At 31.4% G+C, this 27,594-nt stretch overlaps 1 protein-coding gene across 8 annotated transcripts in view; it reads right to left on the reverse strand.

Annotated features, from left to right (window-relative positions):
- The window catches only part of LOC145268816 (uncharacterized), a 121,657-nt gene that overhangs the window by 62,844 nt on the left and 31,219 nt on the right, over positions 1 to 27,594 (reverse strand). Inside the window, exon 1 of one of the 8 annotated variants that reach the window (XM_080124451.1) lies at positions 13,501 to 14,035. The exons of 4 other annotated variants lie outside the window; for them this stretch is intronic. The gene's annotated coding sequence lies outside the window, so the exon portion shown is untranslated. Of the gene's footprint in view, positions 1 to 8,359; positions 8,577 to 12,146; positions 12,893 to 13,500; positions 14,036 to 27,594 lie in introns of those variants that run through there. 3 more of the 8 variants (XM_080124452.1, XM_080124450.1, XM_080124454.1) reach the window with 3 other exon arrangements.

The raw sequence follows: 27,594 nt of genomic DNA on the forward strand, positions 1-27,594 counted from the left end.
AAACATGTAAGACCTCCCATTCTTGATGTAAGAACATTTTTATATTCATATTTTCAATTAAAAAAAAAAATCATTTTGGAATAAAAAAATATTAAAAAAAATATAAAAATAAATAAAAAGAAAAAAAAAAAGTCCGTTTACACCGTGCTATCGCTGCTACTAATACTACAAGACAGTCTTACTTACACTCAAACGATTTTTTTTTCCGAGTATCATGATTTTAAATTGCTAGCTACCACAAAAGAAAACAGCATACAATTATACTTTTAATGGATAAAAACAGTAAAAAGATTGTTTTATCTAACAGTGAGTGTCCAAAGAAAAATTTTCAATACTCATCACGTTGAAAATTATTTTTTCACACACACACACACACAAAAAGAATGGTTAAAAAGATTTCTGACACCCTAAACTAATAACAGTAACGTCTCTTCTAGTTAGTTTCCAAATTTCATGACAAAATTCTTAATACAAATGCGGTACCAGCAATTGGAAGGGTGGGGGAGTCTTTTACGAAACCTTCCCGAAAACGTAGCTTTATGATGCTCACATTTTTATCACTTTATTTGTTTAAAACTCTTAAAATATATAATGTACATTATTATTAACTGATTCGAACAAAACAATTGTATTTTGAGGACTTAAAGTGCTTTTGTTTTTAAAAATGATTTTAGCAGAACCCCTTAAAATCTGATCATCCAAAGCATTTTATCATTCATGTGTATTGCTACTTTTATTTCTTATTAAAAATAAATAAATAAAGCACTTTCAAATAAAGTATTTTTTGCTTACAAAAAATACATTTTAACTAAGATTAAAAAAAAAAAAAAAAATTGGTTAATTATATTCTGTGATCGTTAATTTATAAATATTGAAAATTTCATTAAAATCAGTTGATGTTGAATTTTTAATTGAAAAGGAGGGAATAAAATGTTTATACATTTTGGGGATTGGCCATTCATTTTATACAGTACAGACAAAAGATCAAGAGACTGACATTTGTATGCCTAATTTGCACAAGTATTTTTAAACAGTCTATAATAAATAAAGCCACACCCAATCAACCTTGTTCTCAACACAGCTAAACTCCACTTCCTGACCCTTTTTTTACTAAAAACGTTCTTATGATGAAAGTGGATTTTCGTTTAAAAATTGGTTATATTTAGTGACGTGCAAAGAACTTTTTCAGGGCAGGTGTTCAAGTGAAAAAAAAAAAAAAAAAAAAAAAAAAAAAAGTGTCTCGGTGGGGCACAGGCCTATAATACATGCCTCTGAAAAGGCCATTTCCAAAACAGTAGAAGGGGCAGGTGCTTGGGCACCCTTAGCAACCCCCCCCCCCTGCATGTCCCTGGTTATAGTTTAAGTTTCCAGCTTTAAGATGGCTGTCATTGCAACAACAGGCATTTCACAGTATAGAAAATTGAAAAAGTGATCAAGAAACAAATATATAGCAAAGAAATGTTACCAAAAGCAAGATAAATTACTCTTCTACCTGTCTGGATAAGTTTTCGGTGTTTTAACTTATTTTAAAGCGTTTATTTATTTTGAAACAAAAGTAGTGGCGAGTCTTAAGTGAGAACAAGAAAAAAATATTTGCATCAGACGGTTATCTGAGGAGTCTCGATACTCGCTAAAAATTGAAAATAATATTCTTAGAGAAATCTACCTAATAAATGTCACATTGGATTTCTACTAGGGAATTTATGAAATCTTTTTACAATTAGAAAAATTAAGAAACCAGTTAATGAGATATCTCCGCAAGATTTTCTTTAGTTTCGTTTTAATCAGCATTAATTGAAGTCTTTGCACTAGTGACGCTTACGGACCGTGCTGAAATAATGTCATTATTTAGAAAACAATTCTTAACATGGGGAAGAGAGATGGCTTTGTTCATTATTTTGTATTTTCAACTAACAATAAACAAAAGATGTAAAAATGGAATTTAACTTGGAAAATAGTAAGGTCCATAGATTGCACAAGTACCAAAGTTTTATTAAAAAGATTTTGTATTATGTACGAGCAATAATGGTGGGGAAAAATAGGGACATATTTTTTGAAAGCTGGTTTATAATAATTTTTTGCTAAGTTTCCAACTACTTTTTCATTGAAATTGAAAGATTAAAGTCTAAAGTTAATTCCCAAAAGGAAAAAAATATTTTTACACGTGAAAAACAGTTTTAATGCAAAAATGGCGACATCGGAAGCTGACAAATTCAGCTAAATTTTAAAGTTAAATAAATTCATTGTTAAAAATCCTTTTAAAAAAATATTTTCTGGGTCTATTTCAAAGACCTAATACTTTTTAAGTCCTCAGATATTGAATTAAATAAAAAAAAACCAAAAAAAAAAACCCTTGTTTGTACAAAAAAATAAAAAATAAATAAATAGCTTCATTAGCCTCCAAAATCGAGAGATTCTACTTCGCACAAACCAAAACAAAATGAAGTCGTCTAAGAATATGTTCTATGGAATCCCAAAATGTCAGAAAATCAAAAAGCTGTCTGAAAATGACGTCAGGTAGTTGGTGGAGATAGGGAGTGTTGGTTTTCTTTTTGTCCCCAGTCGTGCATCGATACATTTCTATTGTAAACGTTTATGTAATTTTTATCATGTTTTAAATTTATTTATTTTTATTTATTCCTGCTTTTAAATTAAACATTATTTTAATTTTTTCCAGATTATATAAAAATTATGTTACGCCGAAAGTGACATGTTCATTCAGGAAAATATTAGAATCTTACATATAAAATTTACATGAAACATGTAATCTAAAAAAAAAAAAAGCATAAAAATATTTTTTGCAATTATAATTTTTTGTGTGAAAATATTAAATAAACAATGCTTAATTCAATCATGATATCCATAGTCCAAGAAATTCATTTTTCTTATCGAAATCATTAATACAGATTTAGGGGCTTTTTTCGTAATGATCCTGAAAAAATTCATTTTTGTTTGCTTTTTTTATTGTTACAATTTACATTTACGATCCTTTATTTTCATAAAAAAAGCAAAACTAAATTTTTTTTTTTTTACTACTGAAAACAATAACTTTAGTAAAGGTGTTTTTTGTTTTAAAAAACATAATACATTTCATAATACAGATCCAAATAAAAATAATGGCTTCAATACATTCCGTGATCATTATTTAATAAATACTGAAAATTTCATTAAAATTGGTTAATTTCCTGATTTTTGGTGAATTTTTAAGCAAAGGGAAGGGTCAAAATGTTTATACATTTTAAGCATCGGCATTCATTTTGCACGTACTATGTATTACAAATGCTATATTAATGGAAAGACAACTTATAAGTGAACTCCTATGAAAATTGACTTCTTAAGAGAAAAGACAAAATAAAAAAAAAGACTTCATAGACAACCAAACTATAACTTAATCATTACGTTATTGTTTGATAATTAAACTATTAAATACACCAAATTGTTATAAAACTAATTCGGTTCAGATGACTTCTTCCTACAGCAACCATCTTGAAGCTGAAAACTTCAACATAACCTAAAAAAAATTTTGGTGCTTGTTAAAAGAGAGATGACAAACCGATTTGGCAGATTTACCGTTTGTTGTACAAATAGTCTCCAACCCTATTATCAAAAAAAGGGACACGTTGAGTTGTCACCAGAATATATCCAAAAGTTTGTTTATGTATAATTTTTTTTAGATTAACCACATTGTCTAACCAATAAAAAGATTAAATGTGTTTCATTTTATAATGTAAACATTTTATTGTATGATTAAACATTTAAAACATTAAACAATGCAAATAACACGTTGTTTAACAAATAAAAAATAAATGAAAAACGAAGTTTTAAAATGATTAAATGTGTTTTATTTTATAATTTAAAAGTTAAAACATTGAACAATATAAAGAAAATTTTGGGGCCCTCTTGCAGTTTAAGGAAACTAAAATATGAAGAAGAAAATGGAACATAAGTCGTGTTACACCGGTAATAAGAATGCCACTTGATTGGATAGTGAAATTAGCGTCACTTTATAAATAAAATTAAATATTGAAATTGACAATATTTTTTATTAAATACAGGAATTAAAAAAAAAAAAAAAAAATGATTTTTAGCAGTTTAGATCTATTTTTTATTAGGTACAGGCAAAATGAATGCCGATGCTCAAAATGTATAAACATTTTGACCACTCCCTTTACTTAAAAAAAAAAAAAAAAAAAAAAAAAAAAATCACCAAAAATCAGGAAATTAACATATTTTAATGAAATTTTCAGTATTTATCAAATAATGATCGGAATATAAGTAACTAATTATTTTTATTAAAATCCGAGTGGAAATGTATTATTTTGTTTAAACAATAAACCTTTACTAAAGTTATGGTTTTCAGTAGTAAATAAAAAACACAAGAATTTATTTTTGCTTTTTTTATATAAGTAAAGCATCGTAATTTGTAACAAAAGAACTAATTTTTTTTACAGGAGCATTACGAAAAAAGCCCCTAAAGTCTGTATTAATGAATTTGATGGAACTCTAAGAAAAATGAATTTCTTGAACTACCAATATTACCATTGAATTAAGCATTGTTTATTTAATATTTTCACACACAAAAAAAAAAATTATAATAGCAATAATATTTCTACTTTTTTAAATTATAGATTTCGCATAATTTTTATATGCAAGATTTTAATAATTTCTTTGCTTGCAAGAATGTGAATTTCTGGCATAACATAATTTTTATATAATCTCAAACAATAATTAAAAAAAAAAAAAAAATTAAAAACAGGAGCATAAAAAATAATTTAATTAAAAAATGATAAAAATTGATACAAACGTTCAGAATAGGAATGTATGGATGCACGTCTGGGAAAAAACAAAGAAATCTGACACCCCTACTTCCTTTTACTATCGGGACTTCATTTTGAAACGGCGTTTCGATTGGTTAAAACTTTGGGCCTCCTTATAATCATGTTTACAAACTTTTATTTGTTGTGTTTTTGGCAAACAGTAAATTACTTGTTTTTGAGGGTCAATTAAGTTATTTTTGCACAAACAACGTGTTTTTTTATTTATTATTATTTAATTCAATACCTTAGGACTTTACTTTACTAATTATCTTTGAAATAGACCCAGAAAACTAATATTTATCTTTTAAAGGATTTTTAAAATGAATTTATTAAACTTCAAAATTTAGATGAATTGATTAGCTCACCGTGAAAACATTTTTCATAACTTTTTTCACGTGTACAAATATTTTTTTCCTTTAGGAAATTAACTTTAGTCTCTAATCTTTCAAATTCAATCAAAAAGTAGTCGGAAACCTACAAAAAAATTATGATAAATCGGCTTTCAAAACTAAGTCCTCCCCCCTATTTTTGCCCGCACCTATTTTTATTGAATCACATCCATGTAATTTTATAAATAAAATGACAAATAAATAAAAATAATGAGAAATGCTAATAATGAAACGGTATTGAAAATGACTAGAAAACAGATTTAAAAAAAAAAATTTTTTTTTACAAATAAATAAAGATAATTAGAAATGATAATGAAACGATATTGTAATTGACAATGGTAGAAAACACTTTTCGAAAATTATCTTTATTTGTTTGCAAATAAAGATAATTTTCGATTTTTTTTTTTAGACCTAATTAATGTTTTTACATTTTAAAATAAAGTAATTATCTTTATTTGTTTGTTGTTTATTTCAATAAAAAGAATTTTAACTATCATTTAAAAAAATAAATCCCTGTATTTAATAAAATTATTTAATAAAAAAGAATATTGTTTTCTAATATTGTCAATTTCAATATTTAATTTTATTCATAAAATGACGCCAATTTCACTATCCAATCAAGTGGCATTCTTCCTGCCGGTGTAACACGACTTATGGATTTAAAGGAGCAAAGACAAAATTTTTTTAAAATAACATGTTTAATAGCAAATTATGCAATATTTGTTTTTTTAATCGGTTTTCTTTAAAAAAGATTTGAAGAAAATCAACGAAATTTTACTTACTCCGCTTATAAAAAAATCAATATAAATTCAAAAAAATCACTTACCTATAAAAAATACTATTTAATGTGTACTTCCATTCATCATTGTTAAGAATTTATATTTTAAATTCCATTTATTTTTTAAATAAAAGAATTTTTTAAAAGGACTATTTGAAAAAACAAAAACAAAAACGCCATTACCTAAGCATTTTTACGTTCTTATCGAAACACCAGAAGTAGTGTTCCTGTTTAGAACTACGGATGGACAGAAGGAAGTAAAAACCACATGATCGCATTAGCTGTCTAGCCTTGTGCATTAAGAAATATGTCCCCATAGGTGAAAACTAGTCAAATTTTACTTATAAGTTTTTGCCTTAAAAAAAAAAAAAAGTCGAGGAATTTTTTTTATCTTCTCAAAGAAATACATAAACTTTTGATTTAATATATTTTAATTCTTGTTTATCGAGTGAATTTTTTTTTTTTAATATCCAAAAAAAAGAAAACATTGAATGAAATAGAAAAAATTGTCGTCAGCATCCAATACTTACTGGACAACATAAACAGAACATAAGGTTCCAATTAAAAAAAAAAGAAAAAAGATTTTACACTTTGGACTTTACAGGTAAATTTCCAAAAAACACTTTTTTTTTGTTTTGATTTACAATATATTATTTATGGATCTTTTTATCTTCAATTTGTGATATATAAAACTTTTGTCAGTAAATTAATTATTAAAATTTTAATAGACATTTCAAAATGGGGGGGGGGGGGGTGAATTAAAAAAAAAAAAAAAAAAAAAAAAACCGTTTGTCTAAAATATTATATTCGCTTTATTGGAAAGAGCATAAAATTTCACATTGACCATGAAAATATACAAATTTAAATTTGATAGATTTTTAAAGTTAAAAAAAAAAAAAAAAAATCAACTCGTAAAATTTAATTGATTTCATTACGTAAAAAAAAAAAAAAAATTATATATATATATATATATATATATATATATATATATATCTGCATGAAGGCGCGCCGGCACTTTGTAAACACTTTTTGTTTTTTAAATAAAAAATAATATTTCTATTTTGTTTAAAAAATAATAGAAATATTATTTTTTATTTAAAAAACAAAAAGTGTTTACAAAGTGCCGGCGCGCCTTCATGCAGATATATATATATATATATATATATATATATATATAATTTTTTTTTTTTTTTTTTACGTAATGAAATCAATTAAATTTTACGAGTTCAGTTTTCTTTTGTTTTTTTTTAAAGTTGTTTACTTTAATAGTTTATTTTGGAAGTGTATTCCATAAAGAAAATAAACAACACACTTTTAAAAGAGAAATTATGAGTTTTTTTTTTATATTTTATTTGCAATTTCGTGTTAGGAGTGTCAAAAATTCCCCCCAAATTCTGATACACCTACTGCATCTCCACAAGAATTCAATATTTAACTTCATCTTTCATTATTTCTTTTCGAGAACAAAACCAACATTTTATTTATATTGTTCAATGATTTTATTTTTAAATTATAAAATAAAACACACTTAATCATTTTAAAACTTCATCTTGCATTATTTTTCTTTTTTATTTCTTAAACAACGTGGTTAATTTTAATTAAATTTATATCACAGGATTACATTTTCAATAATCACGTAAATATAAACAAACTTCAGTTTTACGATATATACACCGGTGTCGACCCAACATGCCCCTTTTTTATAACAGGGTTGGAGGTAATTTGTACGACTAAACGGCAAGTCTGCCGAAAATTCATAGAGTAGAAAGTAATAGTTAAATAATCTAAGAAAATTGCATTTTTCATAGATGTTATAGATTAGACCGTGAAGATTGCAGAAAGAAGGGACCTAACTCAGAAAGCATATTTTAGATCACATTTTTTTTTTCTTTTCATTTTCTTTCTTTTAAAATTGTAATGCTGGGGTATGAGGCAACCAGACCAGCTACCAACATTGCCCTGCTTTTTATTGAAACCGACCGAGAGCTCTTTTTAGTATCCTCGCTGTTTCCTAAAGTGCAATTGCCTGGATTTCTTTTGCACTTGGTTTACCAGGAATAATTAATTAGGTAGGACTTCAGATTCTTCAATGGCGTCCAACATGTGTAGCCGATATAGAAAGACTTTTTTTTAAAACTAAAAACACAATAGCAATTGTTCTACTTGATGAATATTCATAATTTTTTCTTTTTTTTAAATATATTACTATTTTCGAAATGCCAATTAAGCAAGGGCTTAAAAGGACATTTTTTTTAACATCGATCTGTCGCTTCTTTGAACAAGCACTAACATTTTAAGTTAATTTTTAATGTGTGTGGTTGGAGGGGGGGTCGTTTCAGTTGACCGAGTCGGACGTTCAAATACGTTAAACTTACATAGAAATTTGATGGCTTCTTTGGTGAAAACACTTTATCTTTGGATCGGCAGCGCAAATGGACCGTGACACTAGACTTTCCACCTTTGAACTTTTTAAGTTAAAATTTTTGAATCGGCATTTTGAACGCTTTGAAATCACATTGAAATTTCAGACGCCAAAATCATTTTTGTTTTTAGGTTATAATTTTGAATTTTAAAATAGAAGACTTAAACGATAAACATTAATGAAGGAGTAAAATAATTTTAGTAAATATTAAATCTGATTTAACAATATTAAAATTGTCCATACACAAATTAAAATATAAGCGTTCAAAGGAAAAGAGAAACGCAAGTAGTAGAAACATTAATAGTTTCGGAAGTAAACATTATGAAAATGTAATTTTCATTAGTTGAAAGTTTAATTTCAATTTTTTTTTTATTTTTTAAATAAATGTATTTATAAAGGAATATACAAAATATAAGTAAATCAATAAGTATTTTAATAAATATAAAAAAAAAATATAATGATAAATAAATAATGATTGAGAAAGAAACAAAAAGAATTTCCCAGAATGCACATTCTCCAAAACTGAGCTTCCGGTTGTCAGATAAATAAACTAAATAAATAAATAAATAGAATTTTTAAATTACAAGTGTGTTTACTAAAATAAAATAAAAATGTTCGGAAAGTCGCAAAATTATTTGTTTATTGTTTACGTACAACTTATTTTTTTCGGAAATTTAATAATTTTCTACTAGATTAATTTCTTGATATATTACTAATTTCGACATGATACTTAAGTAGATACCATTGATTTTAATTAAAATTCAATATTTAAATTTTTATTCTTATCCAGAAAAAGCGCCCAAAATTTTTTATATTTACTCCCAGAGTGCTCAATACAATCTTTGTAGAGCTATATAAAACTTGTTCATAAAAGTTTAAGATTTTTTATTACGTGAGATATATCTTGCCGTTTAGATAAACCAAAACAGGAGGAAAGTACTAGGATATATATGGGGCTTCACAGCTTGTAAGAATGTAATTTGATTGATTATTGAAATTAATGTAATTATTGTAAGAATTTTGAAAAAATTAAATTATTGCTAAAAAAAATATTAATTATTGTTTAATTATTAATTACTTAATTATTATTATAAAAATATGTTTAAAAAGTTTTTTTTTTTTTTAAAGTCATGCAATTTGATTAGCTATTGGAAGTTAAACATTTTACTTTATTTTAAAATTAGAAAAAAATCATTAACATTTTGTTAAATCGTAAAAAAATGAATAAAAAATATCGAAAATGCAGCACGCACAAGTAGAACAAATTCTTGGTTATTTATTAACGGCGCAAGAATTACATGACGTAAAATGTTCCTTGTATATTATGTATCCGATAACAATATCATTTCTAATTATGTTTATTTGTTTCTGTATTTAATAAAAATCGGTTAATTTCAATATTGTTTTTTTAATACTGTTTCACGTTAATTTTATTACGTTAATTTCAATATTGTTTTATTTTCATTTTAAAATTCTTTTACAATGATTACGTCAATTTCAATCACCAATCAAATTACATTCTTACAAGCGGTGTAGGTAGCCCTAAATGTGTCTCAATACTTTTCTCATATTTGGATTTATCTAAACTGCAAGAGGGCATTTATATGGTGAAAGGAAAAAGGAATAAAACTAAATTATATGTTCATCAACGTTTCGTCTTTATCTCAAAACTTCCTCGGAATGATGGATTTGAAGAAAAAATACGAATACAACATTTAAAAATATACTTGCGTTTGTATTTTTTAATATTGTACTGGTATTTTATTTTTTCAATGCAATCCTCCCGAGGAAGTCTTAAAATAAAGACGAAACGTTGATAAACATATTTCAGTTTCTTTTTTCATCTTTCCATCACGTTGGAACATTATTTCCATAACTTTCACTATACTACAACATGAGAACTATACGACAGACAACTTAAAATATAATTTAATATTTAATTTTTTCGTACATGAATTAAAATAAATGTTCAAAGGAAAAGGAAAATAAATGCAGAAGTAGTGATGGTTGTAAAGTAGACGTTTTGATTGGTCAACAATGTTAATTGTTTTTTTTGTTTTTTTTAATAAATATATTCATAACGGAATATACAAAATATAAGTAAATAAATAAATATATTAATAGATATATAATATTTAATAATAATATTTAATAATAATAATAATTATTATTATTAAATCATCAGAAATTTCCCAGAATGCACTTTCCACAATTCAATTTCCGGTTCTACCATTAAAAAAAAAAGAAAAAGAAAAAAAAAAAAGATTAAATTTCTAAATTACAAGAAAATGGAAAGAATGGGGAAAACGTGCGATAAGTATTTTACAAAATGAGATACAAGAAAAGAAAATAAGAAAAATGATATAGAACACGGAGAATAATAACAATAACGAAACGACAACAATAAGAGAGACTTGTATAAAAACCATACCAAAGTCAGCGAGTAAAGACGCAAGAGTTGCTTCCCTTGAAATGACCTAATTCTTTCTTTCCTTCGTACCCTCACACCACGTGGGATTTTTCCCCCCTAACAAAGAAGGGAGGCAAACGAGTTACAAACCGGCTGGCAATTAAACAGACACTCACGTGTCCTTGTGTGGGTGCTTATTAATAATGATAATAATAAACTACTTCTATTTACTCCAGCAGTGCCCAATAGTTGTGTGTGTGTCATATATATATATATATATATATATATATATATATATATATATATATATATATATATACACACACTGCTTAAAATTGTGTTAAATATTTTTAAAACCTTATATAAATAAATATAAAAGAATTACATATGATATATATATATATATATATATATATATATATATATATATATAAATTATCAGTTGACGAAGAATGCAAACAAAAATGGACGGAATTTGATTTTAGCCATATTAAAAATATATTATAAGAATAATTATATGCACACAGAATAGTGATGGATGGGTAGATTTCAATTTTTTTCCGATTCCGATACTAGTACCGATTCTGATTCTTCTTAAACCTTTTAGTATTTAGCTATGAATTTTTTTAGGGGGCGGGAATATCAGTATTTTAAATACCTATGTAATATGTGCGTATATTTTTTTTAGCAAACATAAAAATACACTTGTGCGGGTGGGGTGGCCTATAGATTTTAATTCTACTGGTAGATTACAATCAATAAATATTCATAATTTTATCGTCAGTATCAACAATGAAAAATTAAGTTTTGAAACAAAGACAAAAAAGAAATAATTAAAAGAATCGTTTGTGGCATTAGAAAATAGGCACACAATTGCCCGATTCCGATATCACAAAAATTCCGCTTTTTCTTAATTCCAATTTATCGTCCCAACACTACTCAAAATATAAATTCACGAAATGTTAAAGACAGAAAACCTACACAACGCAAATCGTTCAATATCCTTTCATACAAAACTTTATAAAAATAGTATTGAGATAAGTCAGATTTATTAATCGACCTGATGAACTCCTCTGTGGAATGAAACACAAGCACTTCAGTCAATGATGTTCTTTACATATATTTAGTATATACTACTGCTACTACCACTCAGCTTCACTCAAGTATTGAGCACTGTTGAAGTAGATACTGAAAGAAAAAAAAATATATTTTTTATGATATACGACGTATATATATATATATATATATATATATATATATATATATATATATATATAGCTCACTATATACGTATTTATGTGACTGTGAGACCACTAGGAGAATACAATACCTTGGGAAGGGAGGAGGAGAAGGAGGAGGTCAACTAGGAGGCCATAGTCATATCACCAAAATAAGGTCACGTGTCTTCCTGTTTTGTTTTTCGTGTTTCTTGTTTTTGTTGTTTGTTTTTCCCTGAACCATAGAGAAGCACTTATATGAGTAATGTTTCTCTCAAGGTAAATAAATACTTTTAAGTCTCACCTGTGGGGAAACAGGCGGACGGAGTTTTTTTTTTTTTTTTTTGATTTGGCTCTTTTTCAAAGAATGGTGAGCTAGAATAAGAAGAGGAAAATAAATTATATATAAATAGGGAAGAAAATAAATTGTTGATTAGTTATAGAAGCACATTTTTCTTTCCTTTTTTATAGTCTTTTTTTTTTTTCGTCGAGTGGTGTCCGATGCGACGTCTAAGAGTGCGATTGGGCAACTGATAATTTATGCAGTCGTCGTCCTGAGTCATCCGTGTGGGCGGGGCTTAACGCGAGAAAATACCATTTTCGAATCGCCGAAATAGAATTATCCACCAAGCACAAACACCACCGTCCTCCTTCCACGAAGATGTTTTTACTCCGTTCTGTACAGGACTTCTCTTGTGTTGCAATGGAAACAAGTGCTTCTTGCTGTGAAGTACGGTTCAGTTAGGAGGTCATCATCCTAAGCATTATCTCCCCCTTAAAGTAAAAATATGGCCGATCGCTTGAAGAGCCCTATCGAAGAACGTCTCCGAAGACCAATTAAAACCATGAGTGCTCCTTTTGGAGGGGAGGGGGAAGCTAGATTTCCCGCTATAAACCGATATCTAACCTTGGGCACAGGTCTGTGTGTATATATATATATATATATATATATATATATATATATATATATATATATATATATATATATATATATATATATATATATACACATGTACATATCAAATTTGTCGTAAATTCGATCAGTGCTATTATTCTAAACCATAGTGTCTAATACGATACAAGGGAAATATATAAAACATTACTATTTGTTAAATCCACCATGTAATTTCTCCCCACATAATTATTTTTAATATATACGAAAACTAAAATTTTTTATAAATTTAATTTTAAATTAAATACTTTTTTTACGTTTTTTAATATTTTTACAAATTTGTTATAATTATCAGTTATTAATATATTTAACGCAAATAGTTAAGTTAAAATGAAATTAAAAATAATTTTAGTTTTCATATATGTACATGTCAGAAATAAATATTAAAAAAATGTTTATTCTGAAATTTTCTGCGATTAAAAAAATACCATTTCAAATCTAATTGTTCAAATATAGTTCAGTTCACGGTTGACACACACACACACACACACACACACACACACGTATATACTAACCTTGGTCTTGGCTTGTTATTTCCAAATAATCAGGTGTGTAATTCTTGAGGATGTGATGATATAAGATTATTATTACATAATGAATAATAATAATGATATAAATAAGAAATAATAAACTGTAATCTCGGAAATTTTAACGATCGCTATGTTTAGGAACACGGATTCAACGAAACAGCTGTCTGTAGATGACGATATAGATTTATGAATAAATTGTGCTTATTTAAGCTCAAGTTGGTCTTAATTTTTAAATACGGCTAGATTATTTACAAAATAAAAATCAAATCTAACATCAGCTTCCCTCAACTCAACTCCAAAAAAAAAAATTATCGAATCAGCGCCCGATAATTCTATTTTTCTACTTTCTTTTTTAAAAATCTTGTTTATGCACATACTATACATATAAAGTTATTATTTAAATAAATATTTGAGCGCGTTTCCTATATTTGTTTTGTTTTTTTTAAGCTTTCTTTTGAAACGGCAATTATTATTCGTTCTTCGAAAACGTTTTTTTTTTTTTTTCCAAAAAAGTGAAATGTCTGAGTGGAGGTGTGTGCTCCGCTTCACTCACGCTCAAACAAGGCGAGCGGCAAGAATGGCGCCGACGGAGGTGCAGGTGCGTCGAGTTCAATTTTTGAATGGAGAAGCTTCAGACTGGGTCGTTATGTCGAGGTGGACAGTCTGCCATTTTTATCGTAATATTTTAGATATACATTCAAATAGGGGCACAGTAAGCAACAAACGATTCATAAATGAAAAAATGAAAAACAAATAATAGAAACAAAAACAAAAAGAATGGTAGTTGCACTACCATAAAATGGAATGCGATATATATATATATATATATATATATATATATATATATATATATATATATATATATATATATATAAACAATTGGATTACAACGTTAAAATATATCTAAAAAAAAAATTGAACGGATCTTTACCAATAATTTTTATCTATTTATTAATAAATTTGTGTGTCCACTTTTCGTATGCGCGTTTTTTGTTGTTTTTTTTTCTAAACCTCTACATAACTTATTAAATTTATTATTTTTTAAATCTGATATTTTCACAATAGCTAACACACAAAAAAGGGGAGGGGTAATATATATGCAACAAATAAATGTTCCCCAGAAAATTTTATTACTTTTTGTTTGAACTTATTTTAAAGCATTTATTCGCGTTGAAACAAAAGTAGTATGAAGTCTTTAGTTATAACAGGAAAAAAATGGCGATTTTGTTATAACCATCTGGACTCTCGATAAGTGCCTCAAAATCGAAAATTACGCAAAAATACTGGGAGAACATTACATTTTCGCACGACGATGATGGATATTTATTGGATGGGTATTTTGTTTAATTTTCGATTTTTGAAGGATTATCGAGAGTCCAAATGTAATAGTATAGAACAAACTCTAGTTATGTTTTTTTTTTTTTTTTTAAATTTAATTACAATATATTAGACCGATTACAATGTGTTTAATTTTCTTTATAAATAAACAAAGAAGCCTGTTAATAGTAAAAAAAAAAAATTTTTTTTAAATAATAATCACTTCGCGAACCTTTGAAATAGGAATGAAATTTGGAAGTATTTAAACTGGTTTCAAAAGTCTTAGCATGTATTAAAACAATTTAAAGTTTACGGAGCTTCTTACACAAACATTTTCGTTTTTTCACAACAAGTTAGCCATTTCTATCTTTTATAAGGAGCCGTTTGCATTTTATATAATTTCAGCATAAAAAAAGAACACAGCATTAACGTGATTATTTATAACAATTTGGTTCAATTAATAATTGAATTTATCTTTCATAGTCCTACTTAAAAAGACTGAAAAGACCGGTTTTAAAAACGAATAAAAAAAAAAAATGAAAATAAAATTCCCGGGCACGGCCGGACACGAACAGCTAGTATTTCAACGCTTTATCGTTATTAGAACATTTATTAAACCTATATCTGAAAGGATATTGAAAACGTTCCGAGTGCGATGCCTCCTGTCTGGATTCGGCCCGGTTCCGATCTTTAGAATCTGAATTTCACTTGCTGGTGTATGTAACGATGTAAATCAAGTTGTCACATTTCTATTTTTATTATCTCCCCTTGAAGAGCAGCGAATCCCATTATATATATATATATATATATATATATATATATATATATATATATATATATATATATATATACACACACACACACACACGTTAAAATTATTTTAAAAAGTTTTACCAACGTTCACATTAAATGTGAACGCTGGTAAAACTTTTTAAAATAAATAACGTCTCAATGGCTGGCATTAAAAAAAAAAAAAGAAAGAAAAAAAACAAAAGAAAGAAAACAAAAAACAAAAGAAAGAAAACAAAAAACAAAGAAAAAAAAACAAAGAAAAAAAAGAAAACAAATAACAAAGAAAAAAAAACAAAGAAAAAAAACAAAGAAAAAAAGAAAAAACAAAAAAAGAAAAAACAAAAAAAGAAAAGAAAAAACAAAAAAAGAAAAGAAAAAACAAAGAAAAGAAAAAAAAGAAAAAACAAAGAAAAGAAAAAAAGAAAAAAACAAAGAAAAAAGAAAAAAGAAAAAGAAAGCGTCTCCAAACGGAAAGTAAACAGTAAAAAGAAAACGTATAAACCAGTAGAGAAAGAATGGGGAGAAAGAAACAAACAAAGAAAACGTGTCATTATGGGAATGGAATGAAAGAATTTCCTTCTGAATTCATTTCATAAGGAGGCAGAAGTAGCGGGGGGGGGGGGGCTTACCACGGCCACCGTAGTTTTACTAAGTATTTGCTTTCTTATTTTCCTTTAACACATAAAACAACTTCGTTCAGCACATTTTTGAGCTGCGTGACGAGGAGGAAGATTGTCGTAGTAATCATTAATATATTTATGCACTCGCACATCAAACTAATAATAATTTCTGCGATACGTCTTGAATGAATTCAATTCTTTACGAAAGTGCATTTTTACCTAAATGGGAGTTGGGAATAATTTTCCTTTTAACCAACTTGGTACCCCCACATGGGGAGCGGTATATATATTATTTGTAAAATATAACTAGCGGGGGTACCTGGCGTTGCCCAGGTATTTCGAGGTGTGTGTGCTCTTAATTAAAAGGGGGGGGGGAAAGAGGTAAAAAAAAAAAAGTTTTGGTAAGTTGGTAGGATCGAATCCGAAGTCCTGAGGCGAAATTGGAAAATACAATGTGAAAAAACATGACACGTTAACCGCTCGGCCAGCCAGAATGAGTTACTGAAAGATGTTTGGATTTATTTAAGTAAGAAGATAATTGACAGGTGGCCGCACTTAATGACCTCAAGTGGAAGTCGTAGAGTTAACATTTTGTGCGAGCGTTACAACGACGATGCCGACGAGTAAGCGATAACTATTCAGCAGTTAACATTTTCTGCAAGACAGTTTTTAATGAGGTTAATAATCCGTTTTGCTAGTTTTTACCTAACTATTATTAGGGGGAGTGGCTCGTCTTGAAATGAAAGCAACCGTCTGATATGACGACGGTAAGCCGACATTGACCAAACGTTACATCGCTTTCTAGAGACCACTGGCCATCGATTCGAATCGAGTTTTGCTTTTTTTATACCGAAAAACGAAAGCAACATGCGGCGATCCTAAAATGTCGAATATTTAACGTTTCAAAGTCAGGCAAATTAAATAGACCGGTGACCCCCATTCGTAACTCGTAGATATTATGATTTCGACATGATATAAAAAGTTTTAAAAATGAGCGACGGCCTCGAGAACCCGCTGGAAAAAAGCCTTTTGCAGACATACACAAAAAGCAAACATACATACATACACACATTTTCGCTTTTATATATAGATTATCCACTGACGTGTTTTTTCTTCTACGACTCAGAGTGGCTGAATCTAGCGAGATTCAAAATCAGGACCCCCATGGTAAGAAGCCTAAACCTTTACCGCTTGTCCACCTCGCTGACTGTTTGGATATATCTTGATTTTACGTATATGTTATTTGTGTTTGCGATACATCCTGAATGAATTCAATTCAAGACGTATCGTGAAAACAAATAACATAGACGTAAAATCGCAATATATCCGAACAGTCAGCGAGGTAGACGAGGGGGAAGGTTTTAGGCTTTTTACCATGGGGTCCCGATTCCGAATCTCGCAAGATTCAGATATATAACAAGTTAATAATATATTATATATATTAATAATATATTTTATATATATAATTACTAATAATATATTTGGTTGTCGTCCGTAGACAATCAACCCAACAACTAACAAGGTAAACATGGACAAAAATTAAACAGCAAAAAGACAAAGAAGAATGACAGGCACAGGTTGTTTGGTTAAAGATGAGGGTTCGCCTTTTATTTGCAAAGGAAGCAAAAAATCGTATGATCTGGATGCTGGTTGTCCGGAAGGTCGCACGTCACCAGAGGCTAAGGTATAGAGGGGTGGAACAGGTATTCTAGACATTGCGTGGTTTAGGGTTGCTCGCTGGGTCTCGAACAATCGGCTGAACGTCAAGGTGATCTGGAACGGACCATGGACACTGAGAACTAGGGGTCAGTGTTAAGGAACGGACGACACTGAGAACGTAGGGATCAGTGTTAAGGAACGAACGGTCGGTAGGGAACCAGGTGCATGCGAGGTTGCAGGTCGGAGAAGCAAGGTGCAAGCAAGGTTGATGGAAAGCTGCAGGAGCTGGAAGCACCAAGGGCTGCAAGAATGAGCTGGAGGCACTGGAGTGAGCTGGAGGCACCAAGGGCTGGAAAGGTTGCGGGAATGAGCAGGAAGCCGCTGGAATCGCTGGGAGTGAAATTCGCTGCTGGTGGGTCTCTGGAGGCAAGCAGTAGTGAATCGCATTAGTAGAAAAACTTATCAGCCCTGATAAGGGCTTGTTGTTTAGCCCAGATAAGGGCGGTTTAGACGGCTGCCGCTGCTGCTGCTGCTGGGAATCCTTCGGCTGGTGGATTTGGTCGACGTGACTGGTAGCGTCAGTCGTCATTTCAGGAGCCTCCTCCTAATCCCCGGCCGAGTTGCCAGCCAAGCTAACTTGACTGGGACGAAACAGGCTGTATTCATTTGGGAGGTGTGATGTTAGTGGTGTCACTCCCCATAAGACAATCAAACGACTAATTAATTCCAGAACGAAATGTTTGCAATCAAAAGTAGCTTGGGAGTTTGTTGATTCCATTTTAAATTAATTTGGTAAGAAGTCAATTGCTTGAATTGTTGACGCTAAGCTTGATATATTTGAATTCCGACATGCATAGAGGAATCGAGGATGGAAAGAAAGGGAAGGTGAACGTGTTCGCTGAAACGAGATGTTGTTCATACGCTTAGCTTAGTTAGCCTATGGCATCCTTTGTTTAAGGGAAGGGGAGGTGAAGAGAAACAGCGGGGGTGAAGAAACAAAGAAAAATGGAGGCGGTGATTTTGAAACCGTGACAATTTTATATATATTATTACTAATATATTAATCAAGCAAGTAACTGCTCGACAAACAAAATGTTACTTGCAGACTACTATTGAGTAATGAAGCAGTAGGTACCGCTTGAAATAGCAAATTTTTAATTTCCTCGCCAAATATTTAATGAATTCCTTTGGAATAGTGATAATAATAATCTCCATGTTCTTCTGTTTCATTTCAGATATTTTTTATATAATTTGATAGAATATTGATTAAAAAAAAAAAAAATTCTTTTTACAAAATCATTCCTTAAGAGTTTCCAACCGGAAAACTATTAATACTACCATAACATAACATTTAATAAATGTCTGTTGGAACTATTACTGTTACTACTACTCTTTATTTCTAACAGCATCAGACTGACTGCCTACTAGAATTGTTGACTTCAAGCCGTTTATATTTTCTTATCGCTTGCAAATTGATTTTTATGGAGAGAGAGAGATATGGAGAGAGGGGGGTGAGCGAGAATAAGGAATGAAGCCGTAGGTATAGTATAAAAAAAAACGTGTTTTACATTTTTTCACAAAATATTTAACGAATTTCTTTGGAATAGTGATAATAATAATGCTTATGTTATTCTGCTTTATTTGAGATATTTTTTTAATATATTTTGATATAATATCGATTTAAAAAGAAAAATATACTTTACAGATTTGGATATTATGGATTTTCCACTAACTATTTACACTAACCTTTCTATCAAACCACTCTAAGTGACTATTAATACTACTTTTACACAATAGTTGCCAGCTGCAACTGCGCGTATACTAACTGATCATTTGTTAGGACTATTGATGTTATCTTTTCGTTTTAATCAAAGCTGCTTGTGTGCCCGGCTGTTTGTAAATAATTTTATCTGTTTTTTTTTTTGGGGGGGGGGTCAATATTAATGCTGGAGTCCCTCAGAGATTCATCCTGGGCCCAACTCTCTTCCTGATCTACATCAATGATCTCCCAAAACACATACTTAAATCATTCGTTGACATCTATGCTGATGACACGACCATCTATGGCAACACATCAAAGGCCGTAAATGATAAAGTTCTCTCTGATTCTCTCTCTTCTGATTTCAAGTGCATGATACAGTGGGGGAAGAGGTGGCTGGTTACTTTCAATGCATCTAAAACCAAGCTCCTATCTTTACATCATCAATGCTCTGATCCCCAGTTGGCATCAATTGAAATGGGAAGCCCCACGTTTTGATAAGCTTCTGGGCTTGACCTTTACTTCTGACCTGAAATGCAACACGTACATCAAGTCTGTTGGCCAGGTCGCTGGAAAAATGGTAGGATCCTTCTACCACCCCAGAAGATATCTCAATGCTGATGCAATTCTCTATCTATATAAAAGCCAAGTACGCCCAAGGATGGAGTACTGCTGCCACATCTGGGCAGGAGCTGTTAAAAACAGCCTATCCTGCCTTGACAGAGTACAAAATAGACTTCGTGGCTTAGTGGGGGATGCCCTTTTCTCTTCCCTGCAACCTCTCTTCCATAGGAGAGACGTTGCGAGCCTGTCTTTGTTTTATTGTTAATTCCATGACAAGCACCAAATTTTTTTTTTTTTGGGGGGGGGTTGTTTTGCTTTGATTTTATTTGTTTGTTAAGTCCGGCAAAAAAAAAAAAAAAAAAAAAAAAAAATCAAAAAGCAATAACAAAAGAATACAAAAACAATAATAAGGAAAGAATCCATAAAGTTCAAGCGAACTTGAAATTTTTTTATAATAATAAAAATAAATAAAAAATAACGCGGGTATCGTAAAACTTTAATTAAACTTGAAAATAATATTTAAAAATAGCGCAGATTTCATTTTGGTTTTCACCAATTTTCCTGTTAATAATTACATAAACTCTGGCAAAAAAAAAAACAAAAAAAAAAACAAAAAACACACAGACACAGATAAACTCATAACAAAATAATGCGCAAAGTTCAAGCCCAAATAAATAAATAAATAAATAAAAAACTAGGTCACCCTTGTAAAAATAATAACGGCTCCCTCAGTCAAACTACATACAACATCGGAGGCAATGCGTATTTCGCTATAGGGGTAGCATTCATATATGTCCGTCTTTTGGTACCGTGCTGAAATAATAATTTTATTATTTTGAAAGCCATTCTTAACATTGAGAGAAAAGGGTGTTTTGTATCTATTCTGTGTTTTCACCTTACAATTGAATAAAAAAAAACAGATATTGTGAAAACTTGAGTTCCACATGAAAACAGGATTTACAAATAGCATGGTACCAAAAATGCATACGCATATTTTAGGATCATTCTTGAAGGAGATTTTGTTTTTAAAAGAAACTACCCCCCCCCATATTTTTAAGACTATTTTTAGTTAATTACTGTTGTTTTAAAAAAGGTAAAATGGATTTTCTAAGTGTTCGTTTTTTACCTCACTGACTAACTTGTCAGTGGTTCAACTTATTTTAAAGCGTTTATTCAGTTCAAAAACGAAACTACAGACCGCATAATACTTTTTTTTAATATTTGTACTTATTTACTGGTGTTTTAAAAGAGCCAAAATCGATTTTTCTACCTAGCTTGCTAAGTTGTTAATGGTTTAACTTATTTTAAAGTGTTTATTTAGTAAGAAAAACAAGTCAAGAAGGATTTCTCCTCCACTAAACGAGGACGAAAAAGGTGGTGTAGTCTCAGAACAGATCCTAAACTTTGCTGCAAATAATAATAAACAAATAAATTTACCTTCAGATGAAAGAAAGTTTTACTCACTGCCCGTATTAAATTTAAATAGTTAAGCTTAATGAAGATTATATTTAGAATTAATTATAAATTGAATACAGCATAAAATTTAGGAAAACTCATCCATTTTTGATAGGTAGGAAAACTCTCCATTATTGAATACATATCGATTGAAAACACATTTAGGGCCGTTCTTGAAGGGGGTATTGTTTTTAAAAGAGACTACACCCCCCTTAATATTTTTTTTAAATATATTTACTTGTTTACTGTTGTTTTAAAATATATAAAATCGATTTTCTAAGTGTTCATTTTCTACCCAGCTTTATAAGTTTTTAATGGTTCAACTTATTTTAAAACGTTTATTTAGTTTTAAAAAAAAAGTAGTGTCAAATGTTACTTTAGAACGAAAAAAAATGCTCAACATGAGAGTCTCGGGAATCTTGATAATCGCTCAAAAACAGAAATTTAAAGAAAATACTGAAGTAGATATAGTTTTAAAAATAGTCTCCCCCTCCAAAAGAAAATAAATTTGTATATTTTTTAAAGTAATGTCTAAGATCAGTGTCCGGCAAAAATCAAACTATCAGAGTGGATACGGTTGATTATATAACGCAACTGAATAGAACGAAGTCAAAACACGAAAAGCGAAACAATATATTTATTTAAAAAAATTACTTTATTTTTTAACACATCTTGTGTTATTACGAAACAAAAAATAAAAAGGGATAAAAAATTCTTGTATTATTGAATAATAAAACAAATATTGTTATGTGATGATACTTTTCAAGTTATTCTGAGCATGTTTTATTAATTAATATCATTTTATTATTTTTGTTGCTATTAATGTTGTTGATAAATATAATTCTAAAAAGTTAGGTATTTTCTTGAAAAAAGATTTCTGCCTCAAAAGAAAAATATTCAACAAAATGTTTACCCGGAAAATTATTTTACCAAAAATTATTAATATTAAACCTTAAAAAGGAAGATACTAGAATTAAAAAAACAAAACAAACTATTTTAGTTACACTCAATCAGATGTGCCTTATGCACTAATGTGTCAAACAAGATGGTGGATGTGTACCTGACCGATTTAAGGAAATTTGCCACGCTGTTTGGTGGAACAATCGACCAAATATTAGGATTCGCATTTCTGGGCGGACTCCCAGACAACGCCAACTGACTGCTGTGAGCATCATCAAGGCTCATTAAGCTCGGAATATTCTAAAAGACAATGCAGCGCTGGTTTCGGCAGCTGCAGAAGCATCCGCACCAACAACAGAAGTGTTATAAATGTAGCAGGCCAAACCATTTTTCCAGAGACTGTCAAAGTGGTGTGAGGGACGCGCCTGACAGAGGGATATGGAGATGCGTGTTGCTACCGATGCAACAAGTTAGGTTACGTAGCAAGAAGGTGTCCGGGAAATGGGCAAGGGTAGTAAGTTATAGCGCTAATCTTCTCCCCAGATCGCCGCTACCGGCGATGAGTATACATATCAATGGGTGTGAGCGCTTTGTGCTTGTAGACACCGGCTGCACGCAAACTCTTGTGCACAAGGCATGCTGTGATACGTGGAATGCACAAGGCATGCTGTGATACGTGGAATGAGATGAGGGTGTTGATGGTTGGCGGGGGCTCACTAAGCTCTTGTGGAGTAAGCATCATCTGTGTATCGGTGATGGGCCCTCAGTAGTCGTGTGAGCCCTGGTTATAGACGGTGAGCTGCTTGGTTACGACCTGCGCCTAGGAATGGACGCTATCAAAGAATTAGGTGGCGTCCGTATTCGCGATGAGGTAGGGCATTGTTCACCGAAGCAGGTCTCGCTCTGGGCGCAGCCATGGAGCTGGAATTGCCTGACTTTTGTGCGGAATTTGACTAGTGTATGAATTCCTAGACAGTATCCTGGAAATGGTCAAAGGAGCAACCGCCAGAGAAGTTGTACAATAGAGTGCTGGAATATAAGATTTCCCCTGGAGCCCATGCAGAATACGACAAGGAACTACAGACTCAGATCAATAACGGGTGGCTACTTCCTTATTTCAAGAAGGAATTGGGTCCCCAAGGTGCCTGATCCCACTAATGGCGATTATGCAGCAAAACAAGCAGAAGGTGGGCCGGTGCTTGACTATTGGGAACTGAACCTGTGAACCCTTTTACAGCTCGCATGGACGTATGCATCGAGAAATTGAGAGAATGGCGGCAAATGGGATTTAATGTATCTGTGTTAGACCTTCACAAGGCCTCTCTTCAAGTGTGCGTACTGTGGCCCTACCAAACTGTACTTATTAAGGGGAAAAGGTATGGTTTAATCCGCATGGATTTGGACTTAATGTGGCGCCATCGATTATGCAGATGATTGTTGATGCCGTTCTGGCTAAGAATGAGCACGTACAGCAGGCAACATCTGCATATTAATGATGATGTGTACGTGGACAAGGGAATTATGACTGTGGTGCGCGTGAAGGAGCCTCTCTGCAACTTTGGCCTCCTCAGCAAGGAACCGGAAAAGTTACAGGATGGTGCACGGATGCTTGGTCTGCAAGTTTGGAAAGAGAATGATGTCCTATGTTGGAAACAAGGTACTGAACATGCCCCACATTGCTACCTGGTGAAGCATATATTCTCTGTGTGGAAAGTTAATTGGGCACCTCCCTGTGGGCGGTTGGTTTCGTGTTCCAATGACGTTCATCAAGCGGAGAGCATTCAATGTTACCGTTAGGTGGGATGAAGAAGTTCATGATGTCCCTCTCAACACAATGGTCAGGGAGCTCCTTACCAAGGTGCACAAGGAAGACTTAGTGTGGGGCAAATGGTGTGTCAATGGCTGAGATCTCAGTGTGCGGGTTGATGCAAGCTCTCTTGACACTGGCGTGTTGCTAGTCCATGATGGGGCTGTGTTGGAGGATGCTTGCTGGCTACCACCAGAAAAGGACTCCCAGCATATAAACCTGACAGAGCTCGATGCTGTCATCAAGGGGTTAAACTTGGTAATCCTGTGGAAATCGACTATCCTGGGACGGTTCACCGATTCTGCCTGCGTCCACAAATGGATATCAGATACCCTTACCGGGAGGGCCAGGGTGTGAACCAAAGCCATGAGCAACATGCTCATCCGACGGCAGCTTGACACAATTGTGAGGCTGGTACAAGAATACACGCTGCCAATGGAGGTGTCTCTGGTCAAATTCAGCCTGAACAAGGCAGAGTGTTTGACAAGAGTACCCCAAAGATGACTTGATGCCACTAAGAGAGCCATTGAGCCTGTACAACTTTTCTGCACCACGTCCGTGAGCCCTATTCGATTTCATCGAATCAAAGAAGTCCACCACCAAAGCGGGCATCCTGGGGTCAAACGGACCTTATATTTCTCTAAGTTGGTTGATTCAGGAGTGCAGAAGGCCCAATCCATCAACCTAGCACCCGTTTGCTGGGAGAAAGGGAAACTGAAGGTGAGGTACCACTGAAGCCGGCTGGCGATAGATATTACAATAATAGCAAGGATTTCCCCAACTCATTAACTGCGGCCATCCAGGTTTGCAATATGACTGCTACTGCACCAGGAAGATACAGCTGCCATCATCCGTCAATTAAATAGTATTTTCTTTGAACGAGGCCCCCCCAACAATGATACTAACCAACAATGACACTGCATTCACCAGTGAGCAATCCAAAGTTTGCCCATGGCTGGGGAGTATGCCTACAATTCTGGTGTGCCCACGTACCAAGCATAAATGGGGTCATTGAGCGGAACCACCGGACTGTCAAGACCATCGCAGCCATGACGAGCTGCACAGTGTGAAGCAGTCTACCTGTACAACGTGACCCTGAAGGATGATATCTCATCCTCCACGGCGCTGGCCGGCACATTGTACAGGTACCACATCAGGGTAAAAGGCATAGACCAACTCGTTTCCAAACTGGAAACAGGAGATAGGTTGAAGGAAGGGGATGTTATCTAAATTAAAAACCCGCAAGGTCACTTTTATACATGTATACTGTTAGGAGGTGGCATTTTCCTTATAAAAAGTGTTATGGCATCCCATTTTCTTTATAAAAGTGAATAGAACATTAAAATATTCTATTTACAGCGATTTTGGAATAATCTGGAATAATCAAAAAAATTCCATGCAACAACCTACATAAGGATGCTGCACTAGCAGCTGCATTAGTTGTTAATTTGCTAAGTTGCCAACTTGCTGTTAAGAACTCCGGTAATGTTTCTAGGATGAAAATCCAACTGAAGGAAACTTCTTAAAGACCAACCACCGCACTATTTGAAGAAACTGGAATTTTGGTAAATACAAAGATTTTTGTATATTTTCTCACTGACTAGAGAACTATATTTTAATATTCTCATATTTATATTTACCGATACATAAAAGATTTGATTTGAAGCTAATAGTTCTAATCTCCCTTTCACCGTCAACGTTAAAGATCATATGATCGCTTTCAAAGCTAGAAGCAGTTGTACTAAGAAATGTATTTACTTGTAAATAATATCTGTATGTTTTGTTATATGTTAAAATAAATATTTCTTTATTTTAACTCTGAGTTTTATTATTTTTTTAATTTCATTTAATGTGTTGCTTGATCCCTGAACAGAAACGTAACAATATATATATTTTTTTTGACATATTAGTATATTAGGGCAGAATTTTTTTTCTTGAACAGCAGGGTTAATTCCTGTTTGTTCTTCTTGCGATTTTTTTTTTCATTTTGGGGGGGGAGGGGCAATGTTTGAACGTTCTGTTAGAGTGTAAAAAGAAATTGTAACCTGCGTTTCCCAATCATGGAAACTACTCATTCGCATAAATGTTGCCCGGGTGTTTGTAGGTGTGTGTGTTTTTAGGTAAATGAAAAGAAAAATCATTGGTCAGGTGTCTTGAGTATTTGTTTAAAAAAAAAAAAAAAAAATGCCCGTTTTTTTGACGAGTTAATGACGTCAACTTTGAGTGCGCGACAGTGTTTTATTTACCAAGAGTCTGTTCGCTTCTTATTTTATACACAAAAGCTTAATGCACATGCGGCGATCGAAAATTGTTGAATATTTATCTTTTGAAAGTCGGGCAAATTAAATAGACAGGCGACCCCGGTGTTAACTCGTAGATATTATCATTTAGGCGTGATATAAAAAATTTTAAGTTGTGAGGCGACCGATCAGTTCTTGGAAGAAAGCCTTTCTTGGACATACACGAAAATGCATACACGCACACACACATTTTCACTTTTATATTTATAGATGATCATCTTTAGTTAACTATTACATACAATTATATTCATGCAGCTATTCTACATGATTTATACTTGCGTAATATTTACGTAAAAAGATTATAGTAAACACAAACCCCTTTCTATAGATATACATATATGCATATGTATATTTTTTAAAAAAATTTTGCCTACCAAACTCCCGTCAGTTTTTGGTCTACAAGTTAATATATAGGGTATTTGAAACTTTATATTTGGGTTCTGTTCACAAATACACATAAAAAAGTTAAAAATATGAATATCTTGCTTTCTAAATTATATATGAAAAAAAAATTTAGTAAACAAATTTCAAAATTAAATTAAATTGAAACTGCATAATAATGACGAATCTAGTACATTGCCGAACAAATTGCAACTTAATTCTTCGTTTCCAGAGTTACAAGTAGCTGTAACGGTGATTTGGGAAAACTGGTCCCTTTTATTTGATATAGAGTTCAAGAGTATTTTACCAATCTTGTCTTGAGGAATATGTTGGATCGGTGGTCCAGTATAATCTTTATATATAAAAAGCAAAATGCGCCCGAGAGCTTTTGCATGTCCAAAAAAGGCTTTTTTCACCGGGGTTCTCGGGGAAAGGGGAGAGGGTTTGCTATCACTTAGAAGTGTTTATATACCCCTAGATAATAATATCTAGGATTTGCGAACGCGTGTCATGTCTAGATTTATT

The sequence above is a fragment of the Euprymna scolopes genome, chromosome 44 (genome assembly GCF_053919585.1).
Source record: "Euprymna scolopes isolate OS-2025 chromosome 44, ASM5391958v1, whole genome shotgun sequence".
Taxonomy (NCBI): Eukaryota; Metazoa; Mollusca; class Cephalopoda; order Sepiida; family Sepiolidae; genus Euprymna; species Euprymna scolopes.